Source organism: Diabrotica virgifera, chromosome 9, assembly GCF_917563875.1.
Source record: "Diabrotica virgifera virgifera chromosome 9, PGI_DIABVI_V3a".
NCBI classification, from domain to species: Eukaryota; Metazoa; Arthropoda; class Insecta; order Coleoptera; family Chrysomelidae; genus Diabrotica; species Diabrotica virgifera.
In genome coordinates this window covers 109,187,124-109,202,165 of record NC_065451.1, presented here as the reverse complement: position 1 = coordinate 109,202,165, position 15,042 = coordinate 109,187,124, and positions in this window count along the sequence as shown.

Below are 15,042 nucleotides of genomic sequence, written 5' to 3'. Positions count from 1 at the left end.
GATACTTCTCACTGACTTGATAATTAAACATATTTTATTTAGACCATTGTCTTAAAAAAAATGGAACTGCGTTCCACGAAGATTGAATTAAGTGCGGTTTATATGATACATATTAAACGGAAGTCTTATCCGCAAATGTTGAACTAAGTTCTGTTTGAACGAAACATATTACACGCCGTACTAAGAAAACTATTATTTTATCGTACCGGACACAACACAGAGAATATACCGGTATGGTATTTAAGACAACATATCGCACTTGCAATTTTCACGACAGAATCTTTAAGATTCCATTTTGCCTATTTAGGCACAGACAAGAAAAAATGCAGGTCTTCACTGCATGACCGCTAGAACTTAATTGATTTCTTCTTGTCCTAATCTCGGACAAGATTCCTCTCTGCTCTCTATATTCACCTCCCTTTTTCACAGCTATCACCTAATTTTACCAATAATCATCATTCCGGAATTTTCGTACCAATCACATAGCTGGAAAATAATGTTTAGACCAGCCTTATTATGATCATACGTTTCTTTTTCGGCCAATCACCACGAGTGTCCTTTTTGTAACCGTTTAAGGATTCCCACGAAAGTTACTGCGTTGTAACCTTGTGGAATTCTGAGATTTCTATCACTCAAACACTTAGCAATCTTTCCTATTCTTCTTTTTATGAGGCATATCCTGTGCAAAGTAAATACTTTTAGGAAAGTTGTCTTCGAGCCCTAAAGTCTCTTTGTGATTTTACTGCCTCAAATAACTAAATGACCAGCTTAGGCGTCTAGAATTTCTTAAAATATTAATCCTTCCGCTTTCTTGTGGGTGGCCAAAGAGAAACGCGTTGGGAAGTACATTTCGTCTTACTTCTATCTATAACGACAGAGACGGACTTTTGCGATATTTAGATTGTGATTCTTCCAGCCTGTTTCAACATCTGGCAACAGTGTCTATGGACGGTTGTCAGCGGTCACGGGGCATGGCATCGCCCTTGGACGGGAAGGGGGTTCGATGTTCGATGTGGAACAACAACAATGTTTATAACCTTGCTTATTCAATAAAGTTCTTTATTAACAATCTGGTAATCACTAATTACTACATATCGAATGCATCGACTGTCTTTTGGAATTAAAACTTCCCCTTCAGAGTTCAATCGAATTATTGATCAAATTCTATCTGGTCTATCAAAAACTCACTCATACTTTGATGACATAATTGTTCATGGATCCAGTAAATAAGAATGTCGACAAAATCTTGACGCATGCCTTCAACGACTAAAAATGTTCAATCTACACCTTAATCGCCAAAAGTGTGCTTTTTTCGAAACCAGTACAGAATATCTTGGTCATCTTATCAAGCACAACGAAATATTAAAGTCTCCAAAAAAGATTCAAGCTATTCTCGACATGCCACGTCCCACAGATGTGGATGGAGTTCGAAGGTTTCTTGGTATGGTAATGTATTATACCCGATTCATTCCTAATGCTTCAACTAAAACGTACCCTCTACGTAAACTTTTACAGAAAAGAGCAAAATTTATTTGGAATAATTCATGTGAAACAGCTTTCAACAAATTAAAAGAGGAAATTGCGAGTGATCAAGTTCTAATTCCATATGAGCCAAGTTTGCCCGTAGTATTAGCTTGTGATGCAAGTCCAACCGGTGTTGCAGGGGTACTATCTCATGTTATTGATGGAATCGAAAGGCCTATCGCATTTGCTTCAAGATCTCTTACCAAATGTGAACAAAATTGTAGTCAGTTAGACAGAGAAGCACTTGCAATTATGTTTTCAGTAAATCACTCCTTCATGTATCTTTTTGGGCGTAAGTTTAAACTCATCACTGATAACAGCCCTCTAACGAGAATTTTTCATCAAAATTCAAAATTACCTTCAATGACTTCTGCTAGACTACTTCGATATGCATCATTTTTATCAGGATTTGATTACGAAGTCGAATACAGAAAATCTTCTGATCACGTTAACGTCGACTGTTTTTCTAGAGCTTCTATCAATCAACCTTCATCTTCTTTAGAAAAAATTCTCAACGAAGAAATTAAATCTATCTGTCTTGAGTCAATAAAAGAAATTTCAACATACGATCTAACCTATCAAAATATCAAAGATGCCACAGACGAAGATCCTATTTTATCAAGAATTAAATCTGATTTAAAATCAAAAAATCAAAATGAATATGATTTTATTTTAGAAGACGAGATCCTTTTTAAAGGTCAGAGAATTGTTATTCCAACTCAACTCCAACGACTGGTCCTATCGGAACTCCACAGAACTCACATAGGTATTACAAAGATGAAACAACTTGCAAGAAAGTATTGCTATTGGAAAAACATTGACAAAGACATTGAAATTATGGTCAAGTCATGTCAACCTTGCGCTGAAATTCGAAAATCACCTTCAAAAGCTCCACTGCACCACTGGGATACTCCAACAGAAAATTGGGACCGCATCCATATTGATTATGCGGGTTCATTCCAAGGTTTTTATTTTTTTGTTGTGGTTGACGCTAAATCACGCTGGGCTGAAATCAAAATTCTTAGGGATGCGCCAACATCAGAAAAAACCATCGATCTTCTGTTAGAGATATGTTCTACTCACGGATATCCTCAGGTTATGGTGTCAGACAATGCTACAATTTTTGTAAGTGATCAATTTAAAATTTTTTCAAAAACTCATGGTATTTTTCAAAAGTTTATTGCTCCTGGTCATCCTGCTACAAACGGCTTAGCTGAACGAAACGTTCAAACCCTAAAAATGAGACTAAAAGCTATGTCTACTGATCGTTTACCCATGAGTAAGAAAGTACAAGAAATTCTTTTAAAATATAGAGCGACACCACTTTCCTGTGGAAAATTGAAGCGTTTAACATGTCTGCTCATTTGGGGACAAGGAAAGAACTAACCATAAAAATACTGGGGGGTAGAAATGGGGCTAGCAGAAGGAACAGACATGCAAACCTTCATTGCAAGACGGCAGCTCATTTGTTGTGCGGGAGCTAGGTCGTAGATTCGTTAGGGAGGGTGAAGGGGTGTTAAGATGACTAAACTACCATAACCAAATACAAAGGGTACTTACTCAGACTAGAGGATCTTTCTACTATTTAAAAAAAGGACGCCGTTCGAAACAAATCCTCTGGTTCATATATGGGTACTTACTAAGACTTTTTTCTCACTTACGGGGTACCAAATGGGGGGACATTCATCATTGATTCCTCTTTGGGGTTAGACTGGGCAACATCTTTTCTTTTACTGGCTTCTATGTCATATTCTTTCTTCTGTACTAAAACTTACACACAGTTGCATTAGAATTTAGTTAAAATTTTTCCAAAAAAAGGTTACAAAAATAAAATGGTAGATACACTTACAAAACGTTTATTCAAAACTTTAAACTCTTACCAGGTTTATTCAAAATTTTACTACAAAAACAATGATTACAAACAAAACAATTACAATTAAACTTGTTGGGCAGTATATGTCAAATAAAATTTGACCTATTTATTTCAACACAAGATTTGACGTAGCTGTCAAATGTCATAAGTCACTGCCACTTTTTACCATTATGAAAGCAAATTTCTTTATACAATTATTTACCAGCAATTTATCCACTTGAAATTTAGTAAAATTAAAAAAACGTATCATACCTTAAAAACAAAAAAAACTTCGTCACAGTCACAAACTAAAAGGGAGGGGTTCATCAACAAACAGGGTCATCGAACTGAGGCAGGGGGCAGGACATGGCTTCTTTCTTCAATTTCAGGGCAATCACTGGAGGGTGGGGTGTGGGGTAGACATTCCATACACAAATCACAAAGGGGGCTCTTCTGGGAAATTGGAACTTTTCAGGGCAATCAACTGGAACTTGCATAGGGACAGGAACAAACAAAGACTTCTACACAATGCCGGCTTATAGAACTGCGTCACAACTCAACCAGAGTATGAGAGCACAAAATTCTACCATTCAAATCCCTTATGGGGTAGAAAAATCGTCGTGCACTCACACCTAGATCTTCATACGACCATTCTATGCTTATTACCGGCGAGGAACAAAAGGGACTACGCCCTAATTCAAGCGAGTACCAGCCGAGGAGAAGACGCTCTCACCTCGGGACATAAAGCTGGACTCATTTGCGCTTCGCTCTGAAGCTACTACAGGGGAAAAATACGACGGAAGTACCGAGCGATTTTGATCCTTAGGGATGCTTAGTTGACAAGAACTCAACTTTCAGTTCAAGATTTCTTCTAGAAAGTTCATCTACGCATCTCACTTCTTACAAATTGTAACAAATTGAAATGTTATGCAATACTTCATGGCTGTGTACAGGGACGGCTTGGGATCTTATAATGATATTGAACTTCACAAAATAAATTTAAAAAATGGACATTCTTTTTGGGAATTGGGATATTAAAATAATGTTGGAGTTTTTTCAAACGTTACAAAGCCTCCGCGCAAAAGAGAAACCTGGATAAGATTATCCAGTTTTCAATAACAAACAGAAAAAAATCCAACATGGACATCTTAGGTGTGACAGGACAACAATATCAAAGTATTTAGATAATGGCTAGTGGGGATTAAACAAAACAAAAAAGTCGTTAGGGATTGGGCCAGCGTGCTATCAATCGCCAGACTCTTTAAAGTCGAGTAGACTTAAATGTTTATTGACTCTACTTAGAACTGTAGGTGACAAGAGTTTCTGTGCCTTGGGAAAGAACTAAACTTATGCCCTGTGTGGACCTCGCTGACATCCACAGCAGTAACACAAGCGACATACCAGGGCAGACACAGCCTTATCACCTCGTTGCCTAACCGCGAGCGGTTCTCAAAAACTAAAAAAAATATGACAGATATACATCTGCCCAAACTCTGCTAACATCTAGCGAGTTTCACGGGACAATTTGGCAACGGTTCTGCAAAATGAGGATTTAGACAATCCAGTCTAAATACCTCAGTGAGATAAAATCTCACCAACAACTTACCTCAACAACTCATTCAAATAAGACAGGGCTAGACAAAGGGGTATATGACAACAACAAGGACTAAAATCAAGACAAGATTAACAAGGGGGGAGGGGGGATACGTGTGACAACAACAAAAGACCAAAAAGACTAGTATACTGGGTTCAAACGGGATATCAAACATTTTATACAAGACTAGTGGAAATGAACGCAACATACGATATAGAGAACACTACATCATTACGTTTTCAAACAACAGTCCAATCTAGGACATAAGAACCTTTCATGAACGTTCACTAGACAACTCTCTCATTTTTAAATCACAAACTGGGGAAAGACTTCATTTTCAAAACAGGGCTACACTTCACTATTCGAAACAGGGGATAGACTTCATTTTTCAAGACAGGGGGGTTGGGCTTTACTTTTCAAAACTGGGCATAGACTTACTTTTCAAAACTGGGGGCATTTCATTTCTCAAGACTGGGGGTGGACTTTATTTTTCAAAATGGGGGGCTACTTTTTCAAAACAGGGGATGAAAGCAACACACAAGGGAAAGACCAAAGGGACATTGGAAAGTATGACAGTCCTGACGAACAACCGCCTCCATTCATCGATCGAAAGCAAGCTTCACCTGTACTCAACGCGGCCAGATCCTAACCTCACCAGCCTTGTCACAGCTTCTGCTCTTGGCCTACTTTCAATCAACAAACAGAAGAGAGGTCAACTAACTATTCGCCAAAAAAAATCAAACTCCAGCACGGACACGGGCTAACAAACAACACGGGCTAATAGACAACACGGGCTAATAGACAACACGGGCTAATAGACAACGGGCTCTAAAATTTCCAGACAAAACAGGGATAGACAAACAAACAGGCAACGACATACTCAATGACTTCTAGATATACTCAGGGGCTTACAAACACAAACAATATTGAAATTTGGTTCCTATATGAGCTCATACGGGATAAGACATTTCTTGCTCCGACTACTAATGAAAGTGTTCACAGATAGCTGAACAACACTTCCTTCATCACGAGTATTACACTTGTGACATGTCAGATACAAAAAGACATACTTCATTCACGGGGGGACTTCTACTACTTCACTGGGGGGGAGACTTCAACTACTACTTCACGGGCTCTTTTCGACTAACCTCTGGCATCCTTTTGACACCTACAAAGATAGATTAGTCAAAAAAAACAAGGGGCAACACAGACAAGGGGGGGCTTTTTCTTGAATAAGTGGGGGGCCTCTCGACGGTTTCCCTCTTCACTTCTTCATGAATAAGTGGGGGGCCTCTCCACGGTTTCCCTCTTCACTTCTTCATGGGGTTACTTCTACAAGGGGTGACTTCTTGAATAAGTGGGGGGCCTCTCCACGGTTTTCCTCTTCACTTCTTCACGGGGCCACTTCTCAAGGGGATGACTTCTCAATGGGATGACAAAACTTTCACAGACAATACGGGACTAAGCTCATACACGGACCATACCAACAACATTACACATCTACTCAAATGACCAAATCAATAAATCACAAAAAACGGTTATTCTGTAAAAAACTGTTGATCTATAGGAATACATGCAAAAAATACAACATACTGTTATACTTCATAATTGGATTCAATATTCAAAATATTTAATGTTACTTTTTACCAAAATTTTCAAACAAATTTTACGTTACTTTTTTATTCATCTGTTTGTCTATATATTTCATCAATATTTTCAAAAAAATTCAAATCAATGCTTTCATCATGGGTACAATATCAATACAATACAGTTAGTACGCTACAATAACATACAATTATGTTCTACGATACATACAATACAATACAATATAGTCGGTTCGCTAAACTCAGACGCAACTGGCTAGATATTTTAGTTGATAATTTTTTTGTTTTTTGACAATTTTGCAAAAATTGGCAAAATTACTAACTATTTAGTGATTATTAACTATTTAGTAATTATTTTTTGCCAATTTTACTAAAATTGGCAAAATTACCGACTAAAATATCTAGAAAGTTGCGTCTGAGTTTAGCGAACAGACTATACCAGTATACATATGGGGTTACAAGTTAAATACACTATGATGTATGAAATGGTACATGCCTATACAATCAACAGCATGACCAAATCAACATCACAACAAAATGTGTACATACTTACACCTCTTTGGAAAAATTATTAACTTCTGCAACAAAAACTACAAAAATGGGCTCTTTCATGGGGACTAACAGACTGAAACAGTTTCGGGGGCACTAACAGACATGAAACAGTTTCTGGGGGCAAGACAAGAGGAATCTGGGCTAAACTACATGGGAAGACTGGGGCGATATTTACTCAGGTCAAACTTCAGGGTGTACGTTACAAATGTAACACTAAGTGGGGGGTGGCTAAAGACATTGGGGACTAGTAGATAGGCTAACTACTAGTTGAACATGTCTACAAGCTAGACTTGTAACAATGGGCATACACAAAATATGACAAAAGTCGAGCTTCCATGTTATCGGAAACACTTGCACCACAAACTGAGATCGGCTGCCCAAGGGGACGGGCACTGCCTAACAGTTGTAGTACAAATGAGACCGAAAGGAGGCTAAAAGGACATGGTAGTGGGAACATGCAAATGGGGTCTGAGGGAGGCAAAAAAAGATACGGGCTCGACACGTTGGGTGCCAGTTGAAGCGTTTAACTGGACAAGACAACTACTGGATACTGAAGGAGGCAGAAAAATGAATCGGCCTCACACGTTGGGCGACATTTGAGGCGTTTAACGTACAACTGGAGCCAGAAGGAGGCTAAAAATAAGTCGGCCTCACACGTTGGGTGCCATTTGAAGCGTTTAACATGTCTGCTCATTTGGGGACAAGGAAAGAACTAACCATAAAAATACTGGGGGGTAGAAATGGGGCTAGCAGAAGGAACAGACATGCAAACCTTCATTGCAAGACGGCAGCTCATTTGTTGTGCGGGAGCTAGGTCGTAGATTCGTTAGGGAGGGTGAAGGGGTGTTAAGATGACTAAACTACCATAACCAAATACAAAGGGTACTTACTCAGACTAGAGGATCTTTCTACTATTTAAAAAAAGGACGCCGTTCGAAACAAATCCTCTGGTTCATATATGGGTACTTACTAAGACTTTTTTCTCACTTACGGGGTACCAAATGGGGGGACATTCATCATTGATTCCTCTTTGGGGTTAGACTGGGCAACATCTTTTCTTTTACTGGCTTCTATGCCATATTCTTTCTTCTGTACTAAAACTTACACACAGTTGCATTAGAATTTAGTTAAAATTTTTCCAAAAAAAGGTTACAAAAATAAAATGGTAGATACACTTACAAAACGTTTATTCAAAACTTTAAACTCTTACCAGGTTTATTCAAAATTTTACTACAAAAACAATGATTACAAACAAAACAATTACAATTAAACTTGTTGGGCAGTATATGTCAAATAAAATTTGACCTATTTATTTCAACACAAGATTTGACGTAGCTGTCAAATGTCATAAGTCACTGCCACTTTTTACCATTATGAAAGCAAATTTCTTTATACAATTATTTACCAGCAATTTATCCACTTGAAATTTAGTAAAATTAAAAAAACGTATCATACCTTAAAAACAAAAAAAACTTCGTCACAGTCACAAACTACAAGGGAGGGGTTCATCAACAAACAGGGTCATCGAACTGAGGCAGGGGGCAGGACATGGCTTCTTTCTTCAATTTCAGGGCAATCACTGGAGGGTGGGGTGTGGGGTAGACATTCCATACACAAATCACAAAGGGGGCTCTTCTGGGAAATTGGAACTTTTCAGGGCAATCAACTGGAACTTGCATAGGGACAGGAACAAACAAAGACTTCTACACAATGCCGGCTTATAGAACTGCGTCACAACTCAACCAGAGTATGAGAGCACAAAATTCTACCATTCAAATCCCTTATGGGGTAGAAAAATCGTCGTGCACTCACACCTAGATCTTCATACGACCATTCTATGCTTATTACCGGCGAGGAACAAAAGGGACTACGCCCTAATTCAAGCGAGTACCAGCCGAGGAGAAGACGCTCTCACCTCGGGACATAAAGCTGGACTCATTTGCGCTTCGCTCTGAAGCTACTACAGGGGAAAAATACGACGGAAGTACCGAGCGATTTTGATCCTTAGGGATGCTTAGTTGACAAGAACTCAACTTTCAGTTCAAGATTTCTTCTAGAAAGTTCATCTACGCATCTCACTTCTTACAAATTGTAACAAATTGAAATGTTATGCAATACTTCATGGCTGTGTACAGGGACGGCTTGGGATCTTATAATGATATTGAACTTCACAAAATAAATTTAAAAAATGGACATTCTTTTTGGGAATTGGGATATTAAATTAATGTTGGAGTTTTTTCAAACGTTACAAAATCACCAGCTGAAATGTACCTGAACAGATGTTTAAGAATCAAACTCGACGCACTACGTCCACCAAAACTTAGAAGATCAGAAAATCAACCCAATGGTGCAAGACAATTAAATGTGGGGGAGAGAGTACAAGTACGGTATTACCAAGGTAACCAGGAACTTTGGAAATTTGGCACAATTGTTAAAAAGTATGGATTGTTACATTACGAAGTCCAACTTGATGATGGCTATTGTTTAAAACGTCACATTGACCAAATTCGTAAAACCATGGTACCGAAAAAGAATGTAACCTTTGTAAACGAACCAGAAGTAATTCATTATCAGCCACAGTATCAAGAACTCCCCCTGCATCTTCTGCCATCTATCCAACCTCCAGTCCAGTTACATCCAAATCCAATCAACGAAAATGTAGATGCAATGATAGAACCTGATCATCCTGATAATGAACTGGTACCCATTAATGAACCTGCTGCGGTACCCATTAATGAACCTGCTGTTGAAGAACGTAATGATCTTCCACAGTTAAGAAGATCTGAACGAATTCGACTTTTCAAGTCAAGATTTTAGATTTAAGTTTTTAATTCTTTTCTATTTTTTTAAGTTCAAAATAGCGTGGGAGATTATAGTATCCTCCTCTATTTATAGCAGTTGTTATGTAATGTTATATGTAGTTATGTCAGTTCATATTTTATTAGTTGTCAAAATATATTTATCGAAATGTTCTACTTATTCAATCTGCAGATATAACACTCTTGTTCTTTTTCCTACTGGCATCTGTTTGAATATTTTGTTTGGTATTTCGCCTTCTTCCATTCTTTCTACATGTCCCATCCAACGAAGCCGTCCTATTTTAATGAATGTTATGATATCTGGATCCTGGTATATTTCGTATAGTTCAAAGTTGTACCTTCTTCGCCAAATTCCATTTTCTTTTGTGCCCTTATATATGTGTCGCAAGATTTTTCTTTGAAAGGTGGCTAGCAATGTTTCCTCTCTTTTAGTGAGTGTCCAGGTTTCTGAGCCGTATGTGAGTACCGGTCTTATTAGGGTTTTATATATTTGGCATTTTGTTTTCCTTGCGACGTTGTCTGATCTTAGTTGCCGAATTAAGCCATGATAACTTTTATTGGCAATAAATATTCGCCTCTTCACTTCCTCTGCTACGTTATTATCAGATGTGACTAGGGATCACAAGTATTTAAAGTTTTTTACCCCCTCAATGTTGTATTCTCCTATTGTTATATTTTGTGGCTGCCTTATTTCTGTGTTTTTACTTACCTGCATATATTTTGTTTTGTTCTGGTTGATTTTCAGGCCACTATTTTATGCAGCTCGTTCTATTTGATTGAATGCCTCTATCATTTCTCTTCTTGATCTTGCGATTATGTCAACATCATCTGCAAATGCTAGTATTTGCACGCTTTTATTAATTATTGTTCCTCGAGTATTGACTGTTGTGTCCCTCATTATTTTCTCGAGTACAATGTTGAACAAGATGCATGATAGAGAGTCTCCCTGGCGTAGTCCCTTTTTCACATCTATTGTTTCCGTTAGTTCGTTTTGTATCCGGATTTTACTTTCTACTTTTAGAGATTCTTTTATCAGTTCTATTAGTTGTGTTGGTATATTAAATTCTTTCATTGCTTTTATTAAGAATTCTCGGTTTATATTGTCATATGCGCTTTCGAAGTCTATGAAGAGATGATGTGTGTCGATGTTATGTTCACTTGTTTTTTCAAGGATCTGTCGCAGAACAAATATCTGGTCTATTGTTGACATCTGTCTACAGAAGCCACAAGTTTTTGAGTTATACGCGATTTAAAATTTGTAAAATGCAAAATGACCATTTTTAAGGCTTAATAACTCGATTAAAAACTATTATTATGAAAGTCAGAAAGTCACCTAATCAAAGTTTAAAGCCCCCTTCTACAAGATCCTGAAGAAATTTTTGTCATTATTTTGTTACTAAGCTGTTATTTTTAATTATCAACAATGAGCGCTAAAAGTGTATTGAGGCGGCCGTCAATATGAGTGTGAGTAAGATTCTTCATTCCAACCGTCCAATGATGCATCTCAGTCGCACTCACATTGACAGCCGCCTCAATATGTTCCTAGCGCTCATTGTTAATAATTAAAAATAACAGCTTAGTAATACAATAACATTATAATAATATTATTGTATTACTTATATTATGTTATGTTATATTATAATATTTCTTCAGTGCCTTGTTAAAATTTGATTTGGTGACTTTCTGACTTTCATAATAATAATTTTTAACTGAGTTATATTAAGCCTTGAAAATGGTTATTTTCGAATTTTTCAAATTTTAAATCGCGTATAACTCGAGAACAATAAATTTTACAGAAAAATCACAAAAGACCTCTTTTGCTCCGAATGACCCAAATTAATGATGTAAAAAAATGTCGGAAGTGAATTTTCTTTGTGAATTTGTTTAAAAAAATTGTTTAAACAATTTTTCGATTACGGTACCACCTGACACCTTCTGGATTCGTTATAAGGACCTCTTTTTGAGTAAGTTTGTTCAAAAAAATCGAACTGGAATAATTTACCTAACGGGGGTGACGATACAGCCTGGACTATAAATATCACGATTTGAACATAATATACAGTAACATTTAATTTCTAGAATCGGTTGTTTGTGTGAATCAACTTTTACTAAATGGCATTGGGAAGAGTATACTTTAACTAGTTGGAGTCTACTTTTACTAGTAAATGTTGAATAAAAATCTTCATTTTATATTTATAATCAACTTTTACTAAAACCAGCTGTTTGAGTCGACTCGAACTAGGAAAAGTCAACTCCAACTGGATAATCAACTTGAACTGTAACATACATATTATATATTACATTATGCAAATTTCAGCTAATTGTGAAATTCTTTATTACTGGTTTATATCTTTCCGTTAGCGAGTATCAGTTGTATCATAAAAACTGTGCTATCAATAACTTTCAAGTAGAGTCAAATATAATCAGTCAAAAATAATTAATTGTCGTCTAATCAGTAAATAATCATACAATATCGTAATAGGCCAGGATCACGCGTAACAAAACAAAAGTTGAATCCTCCTTATGAAAAAGTGGTCCTGGTCAAATTTAACGAAACTTCTCCTGGTCAAATTTAACGAAATTCTCAGCGAGTAGATTAAAAAAGTCCATGACACCTGGGTCTGAAAAACTATTATTCTCGAGCTACAGCCTTCTGAAGTTCTTAAATTCAGATACTCGGTTTACGTTAAGTGCACTAATTCACGGTCAAGTGAATAAAAATATTTATTACTGAAAGAAAACAGACTCATTTTCTTCATTCACATTTGCGTGTTGCATATGAATTCGGGGTGAAAAATAGATGCATCGTATTTTAGTCTTCAGAAATCTTCCGGAAAGTCCTCAGAAAACTGAAGAAGTGCAATATAATGTGCTACTAGAGTGACATATCATGCTTTCTCACTTATCCAATACCAGCATAGCTGCAGTTACACCTTATCTTTAGAAAACTACTGAACAGTGGCGGATTGAGGGGGGAATAGCCTATAAGGGAATTCCCCTAGTAATATGGTCCAGAAATAAAGAAACAATTGTTTAAACGTGATTATTCCACGTTGAAATATGTTAGCTTACATGCAACTTACTACAGACAGACAATTTCAACCCAATTAACTCGACAGTTAGGAAAATAAAGGGAACTTATTGCACATGTTATTACCTGTCTTTTATGTAGTTTCTTCTTCATGTACCATGTCCTTTCAGAACGTTGATTACCTTCATAGCTATCTTAATTTTATTCACTGCCACCCTAAATAGCATGCTTTTATCAACACCATACCAATCTCGCAAGTTCTTCAACCATGAGGTTCTTCTTCGTCCTGGACTGCGTTTGCCTGCTATTTTTCCTTGCATGACATTTTGTAGCAACCTATATTTGGGACCTCTCATTACATGTCCGAAATACTCCAGCTTTCTCTGCTTGATGCTTTTAATGATCTCAGTAGTCTTGCTGAGACGATATAGTATTGTGGAGTTTGGAATCTTCTCCACCCAGGAAACTTTTAAAATTCTTCTATAGCACCACATTTCGAAAGCCTCAAGGCGATTTAGATCAATTTTATTCACAGTCCAGGACTCGACACCATAAAGTAAAACCGAGAACACGTAGAACCGAAGTAGGCTGATCCTCAATGCCATTTTTAGGTCTCTGCTACATAAAACCTTGGACATCCTTCTAAAAGCGGCTCTAGCCTGCTCTATCCTAGATCTAATTTCGTTGTGACTTTCTACGTTACAATTTAATTGCTGTCCAAGGTAAACGATTTTATCAACTTACTCAAGTTTGGTATTATTTACATATATAGACGGTTTTATATGCTGTTGTTAATTTATTATCAGTATTTTGGTTTTCCGTATGTTCAGATCCAGACCTGCCTCAATACAACTCTCAACCACACTATCAACTAATGTTTGCAGATCTTCTTGACTCGAAGCTAGGAGTACTGTATCGTCCGCATATCGCAAATTATTGATGACTTCACCGTTCACAAGTATTCCTTCTGGTTTTTCCGAAAGTGCTTTTCTGAAAATTCTTTCGGAGCAAACGTTGAAAAGCAGGGGTGACAAGAGGCATCCCTGCAGTACTCCTCTTTTAATATTAAGAGCCTGTGATTCCACACCATCTACTAAAACTGATGTTGTTTGATTCCAATATAAATTTGCAATTATTCGAACATCTCTGCCGTTCAGCCAATGTCTTTTAGAGCTTCGATCAATATCAATAAAACAACAGTATATATCTACAGATATATCTCGACATCTTTGAGCAAGTACGTTCATTCCAAACAATGCCTCTCTTGTTCCAAACCCGTTACGGAAACCAAACTGTGTGTCATCCAGGTATTCCTCGCATTTATTGTAGGTACGACCACGTATTACCTTCAAAAAAATTTTCAATAAGTGGTTTAACAAACTGATAGTTCTATAATCAGCACAGGTTTTTGCTGTTGTCTTCTTAGGTAGAGCTATATACAGCGAATTAGACCAACCATTAGGTAGTTGTCCGCTGGTATTGAAAAACGAAGTTATAGCCTCTAAAACATTGCTATCATTTATAAGCTTGTATATTTCAGTTGTAATTTCATCAGGACGAGTCGCTCTGCAATCTTTTGATGATTGTATGCCTTTTATAACCTCAGAGCGTGTTATTAGGGGTCCGTCGCAGTTAATAGTAAGATCGGGAGGTCAACTACTTCTATCGTCTTCGAATAGGTTCGTAACGTAATTTTCCCATTCTTTAAGTTTGTCCTCTACTTCAAATATTACTTTACCATGTTCATCCTGTAGCAATGCAGTTTGTTTCTTATTGAAGATACCAGCCGCTTCTTTTACTTTTTTATACATGTTAAACGTGTCGTATCTGTTTTCAAGTTCTTCAATGTCATGACACTGTTTGACTAGATGTTGACTCTTTGCTTCTCGTATTTTACGTCGAATTTCTTTTTGTATGCTGTTATAAAGTGTTTCGTTGTTTTTCGCTAGTCGCCGTTGTTCCATCAAATCCAATATGTCATCTGTCATCCAAGCCTGCTTTTTTAGCTTTGACCTGCCTTGTAAATTTCTCACACAGATTTCTTTTACTGTTGTTACGATTTTATT